The sequence below is a fragment of the Artemia sp. Qi Xiang Cuo genome, chromosome 19 (genome assembly GCF_049724085.1).
Source record: "Artemia sp. Qi Xiang Cuo chromosome 19, ASM4972408v1, whole genome shotgun sequence".
Classification (NCBI taxonomy): Eukaryota; Metazoa; Arthropoda; class Branchiopoda; order Anostraca; family Artemiidae; genus Artemia; species Artemia sp. Qi Xiang Cuo.
The window spans coordinates 21858837-21876068 of NC_142812.1; the positions used below are offsets into that span (position 1 = coordinate 21858837).

The 17232-nt window shown below is 35.4% G+C and overlaps 3 protein-coding genes across 5 annotated transcripts in view; 1 reads left to right on the top strand and 2 right to left on the bottom strand.

Annotated features, from left to right (window-relative positions):
• Window positions 1–2088, bottom strand: part of LOC148940605 (uncharacterized) — a 49535-nt gene extending 47447 nt beyond the window's left edge. Inside the window, exon 1 of the mRNA XM_089105450.1 lies at window positions 2055–2088. The gene's annotated coding sequence lies outside the window, so the exon portion shown is untranslated. The remainder of the gene's footprint in view (window positions 1–2054) is intronic.
• The window catches only part of LRP1 (LDL receptor protein 1), a 654607-nt gene that overhangs the window by 490791 nt on the left and 146584 nt on the right, over window positions 1–17232 (bottom strand). The gene's annotated exons all lie outside the window — the stretch shown is intronic.
• LOC148940604 (methionine adenosyltransferase 2 subunit beta-like) overlaps window positions 1–17232 on the top strand; it is a 297990-nt gene that overhangs the window by 68721 nt on the left and 212037 nt on the right. The gene's annotated exons all lie outside the window — the stretch shown is intronic.

The following is a 17232-nucleotide window of genomic DNA, read 5'->3' on the forward strand; positions in this document are numbered from 1 at the left end:
TATATATATATATATATATATATATATATATCATATATATATATATATATATATATATATATATATATATATATATATATATATATATATATATATATATATATATATATATATATATATATATATATATATATATATATATATATATATATATATATATATATATGATGGAGATAAAATAGCCCCTCTCCCCTCTCCCTGACATCTTCTTTTCCCCAAACACATTTAACTGAAATTGTGAGACAGCCATTTTGTAGCCAATAGTCCAAAGAGAATATAACAATGTCTCCAGTAATCAAATGTAAGAAATATTTAGGTGGACATTGAACTAAATCAAAACAAACTATGAGCATGTAAACTTTAAAGAATGTGACAAAGCAATATCTCAAGAACAACTTATATTATTAAGTTAGATCCTTAAGAGTAAATTGTAGGGGATTTTGAACTAGCCAGAAGGCACTATGTGCATTCTTTTAGTATAACAACTACAGTTACTGTAACTAATGATGCTAAGAGTATTAAGGTGAAACTTCTAGGAAGTGTTAAGAGGGTGTTCTAATGAAACAAAAAAACTGTATATATGCAGGTTTTCAAAAAGGTATATAGTATCATAGGCAGCAGCACTCTATTATAGCTAGAAATATCATTGAAACATTTAAAGAAGCTAATTCAATTCAAAATTAAAAGTTCTAGAATCTTTTTTTAAGAGTAAAAAGAGATTGGAGGGCAATCAGCCTGTCTGTCAAGCTGATTTATTTCCCAAACACATCTAGTCAAAATTTTGAGACAACTATTTTGTTCAGCATAGTAGAATGGTCCAGCAACTATGTCTTTAGGAGTATTGTGCATGTCAAACCCCCACAAAGAAAAGTAAAGAACTCTATTAAGTAACAAATGGACAGAAATGAAGTCAAGTAATCATCCAAGTGTAAAACTACCACAAATCACTATCAATAAATACATGAAACTCAAAATGAACAGAAATTAGAATAAATAGCAGAGTAAAACTGAAAACAAACAAAAATTAACATTGCTAGGGCTGATAACCCCCATGCCTTCTCAAGACCAGAACATAATTTGCGCTTTACTTACAACAAAATATGTTTAAATGTTTTAACTTTTTTACTTAAATAAGTAAAAAACTTTTTTTACTCACTTTTTTTGCCTATTTTTTATTTTAAGGAATAAATGTCATTATAGGCATATTAAACTGACAATTCATGGTCATTTTTTCAGTAAAGCCTAAGTTATGTTCTGGTCTTGAGATTTCTGTTCATTTTGAGCTTCATTTAATTTTTGATAGCAATTTGTGGTAGCATTACTCTTGGAAGATTATTTGACTTTATTTCTGCCTATTTTTGGCTTAATAGAGCTCTTTAATTTTCTTTAAAAACTTATTCTGTGGAATTTTTTTAAATTAATACAAGTATATGACACCATCATTCAGCCATGGGGGGGGGGCTAGCCCCCCCCCCCTTATGGGTGCCCATGGACAGGAGATTAAAGCCTATGAAAAAAATTAGGTATGTCTGAATATGAGGCTAAAAAAATGTTATAAAATTAAGGAAAAAAAATAATATATAATTTTCAGGGCTAAGATGGGTCAAAAATCCCAAAAATTTAAGTGTGTGGTACAGACCCCACAAAAATAAGATTAAGCATTCCTTTTTAATTGGATTGAAACTTATACCTTTAAACCCTTTAAACCACAAATAAAAAAAAAGAATAAAAATCTTGATTTAACTGAGAAAAACTGGAAAAACAAGGAAAGAAGTGAAGATAGGCCTAAAGGTTCTCTTGCTGCAAAATATATTAACTAGGATCATTGTGCATATTATGAAGTAAAAATAATTTTCTTGACATTTTTCCTTATGTGGGGGACTGCTCATACATCTCTACATCCTTCTCGAGTACTAAGGGATCACAACTAGGCTATGACTAAGCCTAGCCTACTGGATAAAAATCAATAACCTAACCCTAGATTTTTTAACCAAACAATGCAAAAAAGAGTTGAGAAAATAAGCTGAGAGCTAAATCTTTTTCAGCTTTCTTACCTAGCAAGGAAATAAAGTTATAAGAAACAGTTTCAACACCAAACAAATACCAATAATTAAAAATTCAAACGTAATAGATGGCGAAGACGTGTATTCAGTACTGTCGTGAGGTGGCAAAAATAAAAAAACATTTTTCAGCAGAATAACTTGTATGCCAAAATTCAGCTGATGAATATTCGACAATGAACAAAATTATTAGTAGCCTAACCCCCTATGGGCGTTGGGAGGGGGGCAGGGGGGACAGCTTCCCCCCCCCTAAACCTTCAAATTCACATTAGATATGGCTGAAAAAGCAGATGGTTTGGAAAAAGCAGTTGATAAAAACCCCATCACACTATCGACTGCCCCCCCTAGACAATATGCTGCCTACGCCCATGTATCCACCCACTCATACTTTACAAGTTTACTCATCCTATTACAAATCCTGAAAAACCATCATTAGCGGAAGGAAAATCCCGTATGTGCGACTGGACCATCCCTTCACAAAAAGTTTTTATCTTAAGGGTTTAATTGATCTTCACTTAATATCAGGACGAACCCACAAAACTGGGTTGGGTCTTATACCTCAATGATCCATTGCTTCCTTAGCCCTAAAGGTATTATGCTTAATTTGCCGTTGAGGGAACCACTGACGAATTAATTTTCCATTTCCCCATCCCTACCATATATTTTGCCAGCTTTAAAACCTTTCCTTGTCTTCCTTTCCCTTTTTATTTTCCATCCTCCAGGAAGAAGCTAATGTTGTAGAATATTTCAAGCTGGTGCCTCATCCTTGCTGAATATTCTTACATGAAATTCTTTCTTGTTTCGAGGGTAGCCATCTCACGCTTCTGGCAAATTTGAGACATAGTTTTCTTTATTTGAAAAGAATAATTTTCAAATTTCCAATTCCTGTTATGGCTTCTAAGAATATTTTTATATCAGACCTTTTCAGTGGTAGGGAGTGTTCCTTCAGTTGGACGAATCACAAGATAAAATATTTGTTGTTCTCTTGTTTGTGATTTATTAGAAAGTTTGACAAACCAGTTTATATAATTTGTCAACGAATTGTTAAAATAATATTCATGCTTTTTATTTTGGTGTTTTTCACTTTAAATTCTGCAGTCTTAATTACTTATTTGCTATAGAGTAATTTATTGACTTGGAAATTTTTATAGCTAATAATTCTCATATTCACAATTTTCACTTTATCAGAAGTTTAAGAGAAGTAACTAAATACTAGAGTCAATTAAGGTATTAATATTGAAGGCAATAATATTTTGAAAATGAAACAAAACCTCTGCAAAACAAATACAAAAACATCACGTTAAAATTACCTTCTAAATTCACTACGAACATAAGCTGACAGCATAAGCTTTCTAGTTTGTCTTTGAGAGCTGCAATGAAAGGGGGCTGTATAGCTTTTCTTTCATCAATAGTATGGCTTTGAAAGGTTTGACGGCGAATTTTCTACCAGAATCGTTTACCCATAACTTTGAAATAATACCCGTAAAGGTGGGTTTGATTAAAATTAACCATTTTATGGGCTGGTGTGTCGTAGAGAAGAAATAAAGATCGATTCTACTACCACATTGTTGATGTAGAAATGAAAAATGAGAGTTCAAGGGAGAGACTATATGGGATGATGCTTAGAACATCAGCTTCATCACATGACCTTCAACTGATTCAGTTTGAATTTGGCTCGTCAGGAAACATATAATCCAATATACAAGCCCCATGGCAGTTCATGTGTAGGGGCTTTAGTTCACCTAATTCATCATGAATCTTCGGTATAGAACATTATTGAATGCTTTTCAAGGTCTGGGTAAGCGCTATCTATTTGGGAGCCATTTGTATTTATTTGTTCCAAATTCCTACTGTATGTAGAAACTGAATTTCTGTTTTGTGTGTCCATGAAAGTAACCCAACTATTTATTTTTGAGTATCTCTTTTATTCAAGTTCTTTAAGAACGAGATCAAAGAACCAAGGTTTTTTAGGTTATGTAAACGACACTTATTTTCCGACAGTTTGATGGTTGTTCACGTTGCCCTGACTAAAGAGGGGTTTCACAATAGTAATTGTCCACATTTTTGGGAGCTGACTGGTTTAAAGTCACTGACTGTTTCTATTCCGTAGCTGTAGGACGATTTTGGACATACACAAGTCACTCCTCCCTCCTTAATGCTGGAAGGGCAATCCTTCCTCTGTGGCCTTGTGGTTGCTTCTGTGTCAGCCTATCGTTAGTTTCCTTAACTATAGCCTTATCTGTAAACAGCTCAGCAGACAAAGAATACTTCAAAGGTTTGACATTCCTAGAGGACATTACAATCTTTAAGGAATAAAGTACTTTGATTCTTAGCTCCTTTTAAGTACGCGTAAACTTAATTTGTCTAGATATATTGTAATACCGCTGAGTGACCTATATCATAGGCAGCGCAATAGTGCTGCCCAAGTAAAGAGCGATACGGGCACAATGTATTTTTTTCTGGCCAAAGCAGAAGTATAGAAGCAATTGTCGTAGAAAACTTTGAAAGGCGCTCTATATTGGATTGGAAATTGAAAGTTTTAATGCCCCTCTTTAAGAGTCAAAGGTGATCGGAGGGCAATCAGCCCTCACGCCCATTTTTTACCCAAATACATCCAATCAAAACTTTGAGAGACCTATTTCGTTCAACATATTTGAAAGGTCCATTAATCATGTGTTTGAGGATGACAGCCCCCATGGTCCTTAGAGTAAGGGCTATAATTTACCCTAAATGCCCATTATTAAAATATAAGATTTCTATGGAAGGAATGGTCTTACAAACTTTGGAGGGGGACTCATTAAATTAGAAGTTCTAGTACCCTTTTTAAAAGTAAGAAGTGATCTGAGGGTAACTAGCCCCCTCCCCACGTCTTCTTTTCCCCATATGCATCTGATGTAAATTTTGAGAAAGCGATTTTGTTCAAAATAGTTTAAAAATAGTCTAGCTCCCTTTTAAGAATAAAAAATAATGGACGGCAAATAGCCCCCTCCCCTTTCCCTACCCCAATGCCGTATTTTCCTCAAACGTATCTGATCGAAATTGTGAGATAGCTATATTGTTCAAAATAGTACAAAGAACACATAACAATTCTTTCAGGGTCGACACCCCCCTAGGGCCTAGGGTTGGGGGTTGTAAGTCATGCCCCGGGGGCATTTAAGGTTTTAACCGAATGGGTGGTCGTATAAACTTCTAATAGAACTCATTTGGTTGTTAGTTATAGTGCCCTCTTTAAGATTAAAATCTGAGTTGAGGTCAACCCGCCTCCACCCCCCGCCAATTATTTTCCCAAAGCACGTACACATAGAATGTTGAGGCAGCTAAATTGTTCATCATTGTTGAAAAGTCAATTAACTATACCTTTGCGATGTCAACCCCCACAGCCCCGAGGGCAAAGGCCGTTAGTTAGGCAATTTATTCATTGTTTACATATAGTGTATGTTATAGAGAAAGGTAGGCATGTTTGAACTTTACTTTCCAAAAAGACAAAGGTCACTCATATGAGCCTTTTGAAGAATGGCGAGGGGAGTGTGAAACTAACCAGAACGCGTTATGTGCATACGGTTTGTCAAAATAGCTTAACTCAGGACTGACTGAGTATATTAATTTGGAAATTTCAGGAAACGATAAGGGAGATGATCAATTGAACGAAAAGACAATATTGCATGCGACTGCTACTGCTACTACTACTACTTCAACTACAACTGCTTGTACTACTGCAAGTACTACAAAGGCTGAGAATATTGAAATGAACATCAGATGAAACGTTGACGGGAAAGTTGAACTGAATCAAAACATACTCTATGCATACAGATTGTAGATACAGGCGTTTCAGCAATATTTTTAGAACGGCTTACCATATCAAGATGAAACTTCTTGGGCATCATGAATTGGATCTTCAACTGATGAAAAGCAACATGCACTTGTTGCTATTGCTATTAATACTGCTGTTACTAATGTTATTACTGCTACTAATGCAGCACTATTTTTGCTATTACTGTTAACAACCTACTCCAACAACTACTTCAATTGCAAGTACTTGTTAGGCTAAGAGCACTAAGATGGAAATTTCAAGAAGTATATGAATATGCAGGTTATCAAAAGGACACATCGACGATGTCATAGCAACGGCTAATTGTATTAAGTTGAAACCTCCAGGACTAGATAAGAGGTATTTTAAACTGACCAAAAGTGATCAAATTTTGAACTAGCCAGAAGGCACTGTGTGTATACTTTTAATGCTCCTACTACGATTACCGTAATTAATGACGCTAAGGGTATTAAGGTGAAACGTTTAGGAAACGTTTAGGGAGAGTTTCAATTTAAAGAAAATATTATATGAATTCCGGTTTTCAAAAGGGTATATAAGTAATATTATAGGGAGCGCTGCTGCATTATAGCTAGCAATACCATTGAACTTTCAGAGAAGCTAATTCCATTGAAAATTAAAACTTCTAGTGCCCTTTTTAAGAGTCAAAAGTGATTGGACGGCAAGCAGACCTCTTCCCAAGCCCATTAATTTTCCAATCACAGCCAATCCAAATTTTGAGACAACCATTTTGGTCAGCATAACTGAAGGTCCAGTAACGGTGTCTGTAGGGATACTGGGTATGCCGATCTCCACAGTTATGTAATCTGTCCATTATGCCTTAAAACTAAATATTGCTTTGAAACTAAAACAAAAGCCACTGTGTGTATGCTGGTTGCCAATAAGACATCTCAGCAATATTCGAAGAACAACTGAGGATATTAAGTTGAAACTTTTCGGGCTACTGCTATTACTACTTCTGTTACGAATTAACTAAATCGAAACAGTGTAAATGTATCCAGGTTGTCAAAGGGATTAAATTAATTAAAAAAAACTTTTTCCACAAAATAAGTTTTTCAAAGAAAAGTAAAGGACTCTATTAAACCAAAAATGAGCAAAAAATAAAATCAAATAATCTACCAAGCGTGAAACTACCACAAATCAGCATCGATAAATAAATGAAACCCAAAACGAACAGAAATTACAATAAATAACCGAGTCAAACTCAAAACGAGCAGAAATCAACATGAGTAGGGTTCAAAACCCCTATGCCTTCCCAAGACCAGAACACAATTTGCACTTTACTGAAAAATATAAGTGTTTTTACTTTCATAATTTTAATAAAGCAAATAATATTAACATTTTGATTACTAAATATCAGTATATGTATATTAAATTGACAACTCAAATTAATTTGTATTTTTTTCAGTAAAGTGACAATTATGTTCTGGCATTGGGAAGGCATAGGGGTTTCGAACTCTACTCATATTAATTTCTGCTCACTTTGAGTTTGATTTGGTTATTTATTGTAATTTCTGTTCGTGGTGGTTTTTATTTATTTATCGATGCTGATTCGAGGTAGTTTCACGCTTGGTAGATTATTTAATTTTATTTTTTGCTAATTTTTGGTTTAATGGAGTTCTTTACTTTTCTTTGAGAGACTCATTTCGTGAAAAAAGTTTTTTAAATTAATTTCTGTTTGTTTTATACTGAAGTATTCTTTTCAGGGAAAAAGAAAATAATATTCTAAATCTTTTCTTTTTTTAAGACTTTATAGTTTGGCCTGCTATTTGTCTGCTGGAGAAAAATTTTCAGCAATTTTGACAACATACACCCTTTTAAAAATCTGAACACAAATAGTAGTGTTTAATTTAGTTTCATACCTCCTCTAGTTGACTTGAAATAGAAAACTTGATACCATTCGTAAAAAAAAAAATCTGTTTACTTTCTTTGATAGAAAGTAAACACCTTATATGCACCCAAGGCATAACTTACAACCCTTTCCCTGAGGGCTGTGAGGGGGTTGTCATCCTCAAAGACCTAATTTCCAGAACTTTCAAATACGTTAAACAAAACGGCGATCTCAAAATTTTGATTGGATGTGTTTGGGAAAATGGTGGGTGTGAGAGGGGTGTTAGTTGCCCTTCAATTACTTTCGACTATTAAAAGGGCACTAAACCTTTCAAATTCCAATCAAATGAGCCATTTTGAAGTTTCTACTACAAAACTTTCTATAAAGCCTTGTATGCCTCCAGGGCATAACTTACCGCCTATGCCCTGAGGGTTGAGGGGGGGGAGGGTTCTCATCCTCAAAGACCTAAGTCCAAGAACTTTCAACTACGCTGAACAAAATTAAGATCTAAAAAAGTTGATTGGATGTGTTTGGGAAAATGATAGCCGTGAGAGGGGAGTTAGTTGCTCTTCAATCACTTTTGACTATTAAGAAGGGCTTTACCCGTTTCAATTTCAAATAGAATGAACCCTTTTTGAAGTTTCTACGACAAGTGTTTCTATAAAAACCTCATATGCCCACATGGCATAACTTACAACCCTTGCCCTTAGGGCTCTGGGGGGGGGGGGGTTGTCAACCACAAATACATAATTTCCAAAATTTTCAACAACGTAGAAAAAAATGGCTATCTCAAAATCTTGATTTTATCTGTTTGGGGGAATCGTGGGCGTGAGAGGGGGATTGGTTGCCCTCCAATTACTTTCAACTATTAAAAAGGGTACTAGCCATTTCAATTTTCAATCGAATAAGCCATTTTTGAAGTTTCTAGGACAACGCTTTCTATAAGAACCTTATATGCCCCCAGGGATAACTTACAACAATTGCCCTGAGTGTTGGGGGGGATGGCATCCTTAAAGACCTAATTTCCGAAACTTTCAACTACGTTGAACAAAATGGCTATCTAAAAATTTTCATTGGATGTGTTTGGGGAAAATGTGGGCGTGAGAGGGGGGTTAGTTTTCCTCCAATAATTTTCGACTATTAAAAAGGGCACTAGCCCCTTGAATTTCCAATCGAATGCACCCGTTTCCAAGTTTCTGCGACAACACTTTCTATAAAAACCTTATATGCACCAGAGCATAACTTACAACCCTTGCCCTGTGGGCTGGGGGTGTCCTCCTCAGAAACATAATTTCTGTCTGGAACTCAACTACGCTGAACAAAATGGCTATCTCAAAATTTGGATTGGATTTGTTTCGGGAAATGGTGGGCGTGGAAGGGGTGTTAGTTGCCTTCCGATCGCTTTCGACTATTAAAAAGGGCACACGCCACTCCAATTTTCAATTGAATGAGCCCTTTTCGAAGATTCTACAACAACTTTTTCGCTACAAAGTGCCCTGGTCTAAAGGAAAAAAAAACAATAAATAATACATTGTCCAAACATCGTTCTTATATGCCCCCAGGGCATAACTTAAAACCCTTGTCCTGAGGGCTGTGGGCGAGGGCCCTCCTCAAAAATATAATTTCTATCTGGAAATCAACTACGCTGAACAAAATGGCTATCTCAAAATTTTGATTGGATGTGTTTGGGGACATGGTGGGCGTGGACGGGGTGTTAGTTGCCTTCCAATCACTTTCGACTATTAAAAAGGGCACTATCCGTTCCAATTTCTAATCGAATAAGCCCTTTTTCAAGTTTCTACGACAACTCCTTCGATACGAAGTGCCCTGGTATGGAAACCAAAAAAAAAAAATAATAAATTTTGCCAACATCGTTCTTTACTTAGGGAACGCTACTGCGCTGCCTATGAAATACTATTTCAAGAAAAAGCAAACAGAAATTAAGTAAAAAAAAAGCTTATGTGTCGCAAGATAAACTTATAACGTTATTAACGTTACTGTTCATACTGTTAATAAGTTTATAAGAAGTTAGTAAGTTACTGTTAATAAGTTTCTAATTATAAACTTAAATAACGTTACTGTTTTTTGCAAAAATAAATTTTTCAAAGAAAAGTAAAGAGCTCCTTTCAACTAAAAATGAGCAGAAATTAAGTCAAATAATCCTTCTAAGCGTAAAACTACCGCAAACCACCATCAATAAGTAAATGAAACCTAAAACGAACAGACATTACAATAAATAACCGATTCAAAGTCAAAACGAGCAGAAATAAACATGAGTAGGGCTGACCACACCCATGCTTTCTCAAAGACCAAAACATAATTTGTACTTTACTGAATACAAAATACATTTAAAATTTTTTCACTTTGTTAACTTTAATAAATCAAAAAATTATTAGAACTTTGAATAATAAATATCAGTATGTGTACTTTAAACTGACAATCCATGTTAATTTATGACTGATGTTAATTTATGCCTGTTTTGAGTTTGACTCGGTTATTTTTTCTGAGTTCAGTTCGTTTTGGGATCGATTTATTTATTGATGGTGATATGTGACAGTTTTACACTTAGAAGATTATTTGACTTAATTTCTGTTCATTTTTGGCGTTTTGGAGTTATTTACTTTTCTTTAAAAAATTTATTTTGTGGTCAAAGCTTTTTAATTAATCATAAGCTAAAAGTACAGTTGAAATCCCGTAAACAGTCTATTGAGATTAGTGAGCCTAATACATTATTTCATATATATATATATATATATATATATATATATATATATATATATATATATATATATATATATATATATATATATATATATATATATATATATATATATATATATATATATATATATTTATATTATATATATATATATATATATATATATATATATATATATATATATATATATATATATATATATATATATATATATATGGTCATGGCGCAGGTGGAAGTGGTACAGGTCAAGGACAATCATTTTTGCAAGCAAATGACCCCACAGTCTTATGGAGCTAATAATAATGCAAGTCAGAACCAAATGATAGTTCCATGGTCCCATGATGTGCCAGTAAGCTGGCAACCAGGTCCATATAACCCAAATGCATTTTATGGTCAACAACAAATTGTCCAGCAGGTGCAAAGAGCACCAGTTCAGTTAGTGGGAAGTGGTTTTTATTCACCAAATTATAATGTGCCAGGTAGACCCCGAAGCCGCGCCGAAAAGTCGGCGGCGCGCCACCCAAAAAAAAACGGCTGCGCGCCGCCGAGCTTGCACCAGCGCGCTGACGCCGCCGCTGCTTCTATCGGTGGCGGCGTCACTAATACGCCGCCGTTTTTTTTGTTTTTTTTTTCTCTCTCTTTTTTGGTTATCGATATCAACCCCCGGGCTTCAAGCGTCATCCCGGCTAATCTGTTTCTTAAAAATAAAAACTGTCATCTTGGGCTCGCCATGTATATCGGTTCATAGGAAGGAGAAGAAGAAATTTTTCTTGAAACAAAAATTCTACCTTCCACTTTAAAATTCTGTTCATTTTTCTTTCTGATTTTTCGGATGAAAAGAGGTAGGTAAAAGAGCAATTCATTAGGCAATTCAGGATGTTGTCATAGGCAGCGCAATCGAGCTGTCTAAGTAAAGAAAAATGTTGGCACAATGTATTTTTTTTTCCATACCAGGGCAATTCGTATCGAAGGAGTTGTCATAGAAACTTCAAAAAGGGCTCATTCGATTGGAAATTGGAATAACTAGTGCCCTTTTTAATAGTCGAAAGTGTTTGGAAGGCAGCTGATTAAGCACGCTCCTCCTTCAGCCAAAAAAAGCTCCACTCTTTCAATCTTACCAAGAAGGTCCAATTTCTTTTTAATCCTTCCATATGGACTCCCCCTGTCCCATTCGGGCACGAGCTGTTTTTCGTTTGACCCCAAATAGATGGTCAAAAATCACAATAAATTGCCAACAAAACTTTGACAATCTGTCAACATTCATCCGTAAGATGTGTCCTAGCCATCTCGACTTTTCTATCATTATAGCCCTTGAAAGCGGGACCCACATGTTTCGTTTAATTTGTTGTTTGACCTACGGTCAGTCAAACGATACCTAGAACACGTACTGGTTTTAACGAGTATCTAGACAATTCCTCTGAAAAACATTTATTAAATCTTCCTGTGCCTTTCGTAGCGCCCACATTTCAGACCCCTACCCTATCACCGTCATTACTGTAGCTTCCAATGTTCTAATATTAGTTTTCAACCTTATCTTCCTATTCTTCCAAACTTTTTTACAACATAATATTTTCGGGGTGGGGGGGGGTACGAAAAAACTTTAAAAAACGAATCAAAACTTAGTTTATATTCTTTTTTGTTACGTTTTTATGAGTCGGAGGAGGGATTCACCCCCCCCCCTGGATACGGCCTTGTATCTACATAACCTAAGTCTAGGAGAGTTTTACCTTCCCGTTTGATTCCATGCTCTCCCACAGCATTCGCTGTCTTTAGGGAAAGCCCATCATAATATTCCATATAAACGAGGATAGGATACAACCGTACTGAACTCCTTATTCAACACCAAACTAGCTACTAGCCTTACTTACTACCTTAACTGCAGGGATATTGTTCTCATACATAGCTCTAATCATGTTGATATATTCGTACAAGGACAGGATTTTCACTAAAGCTCTTCTATTGGCTTCTTCTCAGTTATTTAATTATGTGATAATTTGGTCAACGCATCCTCTGCCTTTCCTAAGACCATAAAGTTCCTTTCTTAAGACTTTATCTACAACATCTTCTATTCTAACAAATATTGTCATGGTAAGTAATTTGCTTTGTACAGAAACCAGGCTACTGCCTCAGTAATAACCTCACTCACTCTTATCATCTTTCTTATGAAGTGTTTTAATGAAAGTTTTCCTAAGATCCCCAGGCACTTCCCTTTTTTCGAGAATCATATTCATAATTGAATTATTTATCCCTAACTTCGCAACCATCATATTTTTAAACTCATTGGCAAGACTATCAGCACCTAATGCCTCATTATTTTTACATCCTTTGGGCCCCGTCTCTACCTCCTCTGCAAAATAAATCTTCATTTACTTCCGAATTGTCAAAAAATTCCCTTCTTTTCTTTATCATATCCTGCAACTTCATCACAGTCTAACATATTCTCAAAATGTTCTGAATACATCTCTTTTTTTTTATATTTTCTTATCACTATTTTAGGCCCCGTTTATATTTTAAATGGAACAGGTCGAGGCTGACTCCTTCCTCCCAATTTGTTAATATGCCAAAACAATATTTTACTATTATGCCGTCTGGTCGCATCTTCCATATCCTTGGCAATTTGATCCATGACCTCCATTTCCCACCTCCTTAGTTAATATTTTCATACATTCTCAACATCCCTTACCATATTCTCGTATTATTTATCAGTCAAAAACCTCCAGTCCTCTTTTTTACCCCAGATTTAAAGCGTTTTTACTAATATTCCTATTTGCATTTCTAACGCTCCTTCCAAAGACACCTTCTTCCACTTTATGAGGTTTAAGGTTTGGATAAGGATAGGTTTATATTAACAGACTATTCAGGTAGCTAGAAATAAATTTATCTCTATAGTCAGAATTGAATCCTGAATCCAAATTTCACATTCATTTGCATCGGAAATGAACTTCATCCCCACCCTCCTAATTTGCAAATTTATACCCTGAATTGGTGTATTCATAGGGGTCGGATAAAGTTAATTTGCGACTTAAAAGCATGTTAAATTTAGATTCAGGATGCAATTCTGACTGTTGAGGTAAGTTTATTTCTTAGCTAACTGAATACTCTGTTAATATAAACCTTACCAAAATTTCTTTCATAAGCAATTGGCAAGCTGTTTTCCAGTTGCCAGTAACCAATCTATCTTTAAGTAGATAGTGATCAGAACTTGAATAATCCTTTTTAGCCTTGATCAAAGAACGTTCAGCCTCATTTTCGAGGCCCAGTAAGAATTTTCTTTGGTGAACCTAATTATTTTTTTGTTTATTTTCAATAGCCAGTGATTTGAATTTTGACAAAACAATATTTTACTTTAATTTCCGGTTTTTGGTTTATTTTTGTCTGGTTTCAGTCTTGAAAACACAATCCTAGTTATTTAAGTAGACCAAAGCCAGACCAACTTTTTTTTCTAAATTTAGGGAATGTATATACATATCATTGAAACATTATAAAGTAGGATTGAGCGAATCTGTGTAGCTGAAAACAGTTTTTTTCTGCTCCATTTAAGCACAACATCTATTTTACAAGTTTTTATAACACAAATATTTTTAAGGGTCATCAAAGGTCAGAACAGAACCCTTTAAAGGGAAAAGGAGTGGAGGTAGGTACTTCAAAACACCTTCCCATGACATACTTAAGTCTGTAGATCTATCCCTTAAATTTTCATTTTCATAACCTAACCCTTTTCCAAGAAAGAAAAAAGTAGCTAAACTACAATTTTACTGAAACACTATTTCGCAAGCTTTCACTTTTGTAATACTGAGATTTTAAAGTTCATCAAAGGTCAGTACCCTCTGAAAAGAGAAGGAGTGGAGTTAGGTACTTCAAAATATCTTCCCAGGACATACGTTGGTCTGTAGACTAAATCCATTCGTTCATTTCCCTGAGCTAACCACTTTCCAACATAGCTAATAATACCCTGTCTAGATTTTTACCCTAAATTATGCACAGTAAGGTATTTTTACTTGTACTTGTATCTCAACGTATTTGTTGGCTACTAGTATCTAAGTCAAGATACAGACATGGTCACTGCTTCTGGGAGCATGATGAGAAGATATCTAATGCGAAGGTAAATCCTTGGCTACACACAAGTTTTTAAATTCCGTTTTTGAATTGACATTATTAAACAGTTCATGGTAACAAACTGTAAGTAAGGAGCAACCCGGCTCAATAGTAAGCAAAACTCTAAAAATGGAAAAGAAGAAAAATAAGAAAAAAAGATTTCATTAGCCACTGTTGCTGTCCCTAAAAATTAACTATTTGCTGATACAAATCCTGCCATGGACATTTGGAAGTTCTTCTCAAAAGTGGGCATTCAATCTTCTGTCCCAGATGTTGCTGCTAAGAGTGAGAAAACTGACTAGGAGCTAATTGAATTTGAGGAGAGAGGCTCGGAAGCCGAAGAAAAAAAATGGGACCTTGAGCGAAGACGGGAACAACAGAAAGAACTGATTGAACCAAACTGTGAATCTAGTTCTTGTGGCTCAGTGCTCGGAGATATTGAGATGGATGAAAGTGCAGCTGAACCTTCATACACCAATGATAGCGATAAGCCTAGTTCTAAATGCAGAAAGAGCGTAAAAAAGCTTCGAAAATATAGTGATAAATGGTTGTTAAACCCGAAACTGAGAGAGTGGATTCATCCTAGTTCGAAAGGCTACAAACCATATTGTAAGTATTGTGATAAAATACTTGCAGGAAGTGTATCAAACTTGGAAAAGCATGCTTCTACCAAAATTCACCTGACAAGAATGCAATCACTAAAAAATCAAGTAAAAGTAATAGACGGGGAAGATGGTGAATTGAGGCTTATTGGACAAGCAAAGGAGAAGGCTATAATTACAAGACAGGCAATTAGACTTGAAATTGCAATGACCGCTTGGATAGTATCAAACAATAAGGAAATTTCAACCATGGATTCTTTGCCTGGTCTTATGAAAAAGTTTATACCAGACTCCTCTATTGTAAAACATATTGCATGTGGAAGAACAAAAACCACTTGTATTCTAAAAAACGTAATTGCTCCATATGCTATTGACTAACTTAGTCTTAAACTTCGTGCTTGCAATTTTTCATAAATTGTTGAAGAAAGCACAGATAAAACCAGCACAAAGTTTCTAGTTATGATAGCTTGTCATTATGACATGAGTACTCTTGAAATAAAAGAGGACTTTCTTGCTCTCCCAGTCGCTACTGATGCTTCTGCTGCTGGCTTGAAGAAACTCATTTATAAAGTATTCAGAGGTAGAAACATTCCTTTGAAGAATCTTGTGGGATTTCCGTCAGATAATGCAAGCGTTATGCTTGGCAAGAATACTGGACTTGCTGCTCAAATCAAGAAAGACGTTTTATGGCTCTTAGTTTTTGGTTGCATTTGTCACAGCTGTGCATTGTGCCCTTCTGCAGCTTGTGAAAAGCTTCCAGCGGAAATTGTAAAGTTCAGCGGCGACATCTACGCCTATGTCTGCAACAGTGCAAAGTGGCTAAGAGAGTTTAAGAAATTTCAAGAATTTTGTAATGTCGCATAGTATGCTTTGCTTTACCCCTCTGCCACTAGATGGCTCGCTTTTGAGGCAATAGCTGATCGCTTGTTGGAGCAGTGGGATGCTTTGATTTTGTTTTTCACTATTCCTGCACAGGAAGGAAGAGATCCGCAAGCCGCCAAAATCTATGGAGCCTTGAAAGACCCCTCTGTAAAACTGTATTATTTCTTTCTGGCCTACGTTCGTCCAACAGTCAACAGGCTTAACTTAGAATTTCAAAGCACTGTAGTTGAAGTCCACCGACTACTCAAATTTGTTGGGGAAACATTAACAGAAATTGCACTGAACTTTATCAATGATGAAGGATTAACTCTTGCTAAAGGATCACTATTTGCAATTAACTTCAAAAACCCTATGAACTTTAAGAACTTGGAAAAATAAATTTACTATGGAGCTCAGTTTAAAATGTGTGTTTTTGACAGCATTGAAAAAGGGACATTATATGACCGGCGACTCACTTCCATTAAAAAGAACTCTCACATTCTACATAGCTTTATACAGTGAAATTAAAACTCGTATTGACAGTGAAGATCCAATTTTGAAAATGTTAGACTGGTTGTCTCCCAAAACAGCAATGTCAGGCCAGGTTCCCTCCATCATAGCTTTATTCTGGCATTTCCAACCTTGCTTTGAAGAGAGTATCAACGTAGAATTGTTGAACAGGGAATGGAGACGTCTTCTCCTTTTAAAAGATGAGCTTGATGCTGCTAAAGGTTCAGTCCAGAAATTTTAGAATTGTCTTTCATCTATCGAAGATGGAACTGGAGATCCAGCTTTCACTGCCTTGCCAAAGTTTATGCAGGTAATGATGAGCTTGCCACACAATAGTGCCTCTGAAGAGTGGCAATTTTCAACCCTAAAAATGGTCAAAACCACGTTTAGGAATCGACTCCTCCTTGACACGATCTCTGACATTATGCACGTCAAGAGTGAGGAGCCAGATGCTGAACACTGGAATATGCCCGACAAGCTCATTACCAGTGCAAAGAAAAGGAAGAAGTCTGATTCAAGTACTTCATTTGGTAACTATTCAGGTTGTGATTAGATTAGATGATTAGATGATATAGCTGTCATATTAGACAGATCTTATGAAACAGATTAGATGATATAGCTGTCTTGTTCTTTTTCCACTAGTTTTTGCCAAATAAATTATTTGAAAGAGTTAGTGTCTGAACCATTATTAGTTGTGTTTATCATAGGGTCATCTATAGCTACAATCT